Source organism: Mandrillus leucophaeus, unplaced genomic scaffold (genome assembly GCF_000951045.1).
Source record: "Mandrillus leucophaeus isolate KB7577 unplaced genomic scaffold, Mleu.le_1.0 Scaffold237, whole genome shotgun sequence".
Taxonomy (NCBI): domain Eukaryota; kingdom Metazoa; phylum Chordata; class Mammalia; order Primates; family Cercopithecidae; genus Mandrillus; species Mandrillus leucophaeus.
This window is the reverse complement of record NW_012102443.1, coordinates 734,942-737,354: the sequence shown is the minus strand read 5'-3', so window position 1 is coordinate 737,354 and position 2,413 is coordinate 734,942. Positions and strand designations below refer to the sequence as shown.

Genomic DNA, 2,413 nt, shown 5'->3' with positions numbered 1-2,413 from the left:
ACATGGATGCTGACACCATCCAGTCAAATGTCGAGGACAGGATATTCACACAGTGCCAGATCCTCCCTCCAGAGATGAGCTGACAGTCATAAAGAAAAGCAACCCAAAAGTAAGGGCACTTCTACACAGCCGCAGCTCCACAGCACCATGCATCTGAAGGCAGCCGCAGCGCCACAGCACCACGCATCTGAAGGAAGGTGTGGAAATCTCACACTCCCATCTGTTCTCTGCGGTCTCGATGCCTCTGCGTCCGCTTTCTTTTTTTATCCACCCACTTTGGTCTCCCAAAGTGCTGAGATTACGGGTGTGAACCACCACACCTGGCTCTGCATCTATCTACTTCCTAGATGCACATTCTACTGAATCACCTGGCTGGAATCGAGTTTCACCTTCTCCAGAAAACCTCCTTGTGTAGGTACAAATGTGCACACCTCATCGCCCCAGCTACATGTCACTTCTTACGTGATTCACAGCATCCAGTCAAGAAATGTGCTGAGCTGACAGATTAACAACGGGGGGTTTGGGCCGAGACGCCACCTAAGAGCCTTGGCGCACTCATGGCCACATGAAAACCCTCAGACTTTCTGCAGGTGGGAGGAGCCCAGCACAAAGACCCACCTACTGTAGGGTTCCATTGATATCAAATGCCCAAACAGGCAAACCCAGAGACAGGAAGTGGATCAGTGGCTACTGACGGCTGGGGGAGGATGGTGACAGGTAAGGGATGCAATGTTTCTTTTTGGAGTGATGAAAATATCTGAATGGGGGGGCGAGGGGAGGGAGAGTATCAGGACAAACAGCTAATGCATGTAGGGCCTAATGCCCAAGTGACGGGGTGATGGGTGCAGCAAACAACCATGGCACATGCTTACTTATGTAACAAACCTGCACGTTCTGCACGTGGATCCCAGAAATCAAAGTAAAATTAGAAAAAAAAAAAAAGAAAATGTCAACATTGACTGGCAATAGTCATGCCACTAAAAGCCAATGAATTGTGCACTTTGAATGGGTGAGTTGGATGGCGTGTAACTTTACATCCCAATAAAGCTGTTAACAACCAAACATCCGATGGAGACAGAGTTCACAACCTCTAACAAACGCCACTCGGTTTGTCCCTGCGACATGGACCTCGCGGGCAGACAAGCTCATCGTGACAAGGACACCAGCAGCTCCATCCCCAGCACTCGCTCTGCCCTAGACTCTGCGCTCAGTGTTCACACACATTGTTTTGAGGAATTCCTACAACATCCCCATAAGGTACTGAGGAGATGGAGGCTCAAGGCCACGCTAGATCACGGGAAAGCCACCTCAGAGGCTGCCCAGGCAGATGACTGCAGAGACCAGCACCAGCTGCCTCCCTACCTTGCGATACGAAGCGCCCTCCTCCGCTTTAGCAACTCGCTGGTTCACGTAGAACACACGGGGGATGCTCAGCCTGATGCAGTGCAAGTCACTGCCAATGAGCGCCCATAGCCTGAACAGGCCGGCCTGGCTGGTCTCGCTGATCTGAAAGGCCACACGGACATACAGCACGTCACAGGACACACTGGAACCCACACACAGGGCCACCTCCCAGGTAGCTTCCAGCTCCCAGCACAGGGCCTTAGGCCTCCCTACGATGGGCAGGAAACTCCAGGCCCACTCTAATCCTCCCATCCCAGACCTCAGGGCCCAGACGGACACCCCATCCCTGGGCCATCAGCAGAGCCACTGCCCTCCCCTTGGATCAAGGTCTACACCTGCACAATCTGCCACGGAAGGTCCAGGATGCTTCGGGCAGTTCTTCGCAAGAAGCTCCCCAGCCCCGTGGCAGGACCATCCCGGATGGCCCCAGGCCTCAGCACACCCTCTGCTGACTCCAGACGCTGCCTCTTCCTACGGGCAAGGCGCTGCCGGGCCTGCAGCTGCCACTTCTTCTTGTGGAACCGGAGCCAGACAAGCCACTCCTCCTGGGATGGATGGTGAGCACAGCCCATGTGCAAGTGGTGAGATGGGAATGCCCGCCACGACTTTCTCATAAGCAGCCTCCCTAGGGGTCAGGACGCATCTTGGGCTCCCTGGGCTTTGCAGCAGACCCCTTAGAGATAGTGTCACAACTGTGTGCCTTACCTGGGTGGTTCCTAGGGCGGGAGGCTGTCCCAAGATCTCCTGCCAGGGCACAGTCGGCGTGAGGTCCTGGGACTCCTCCTGGCTCTCCCAAAGAACTCGCTTCCTCTTCACAGCGACAGGGGCTGCTGGGTGAGGCGGCTTCACGAGGCCGAAGTCCTCCATGTCGGGAGCACTTGGCCTTGGACTGTCTTCTGAGGCCTCAGCCATTGTGACCTGCAAAAACCCAGTGAAGCCTTAAATCTCAGGATCTCCGGCTGGGCAGGGTGGCTCACGCCTGGAATCCCAGCACTTTGGGAGGCCAAGT

General features: G+C 55.1%; 1 protein-coding gene across 3 annotated transcripts in view; it reads right to left on the bottom strand.

Moving 5' to 3' along the window:
* The window catches only part of POLE (polymerase (DNA directed), epsilon, catalytic subunit), a 74,529-nt gene that overhangs the window by 23,128 nt on the left and 48,988 nt on the right, over positions 1-2,413 (bottom strand). The gene's annotated exons all lie outside the window — the stretch shown is intronic.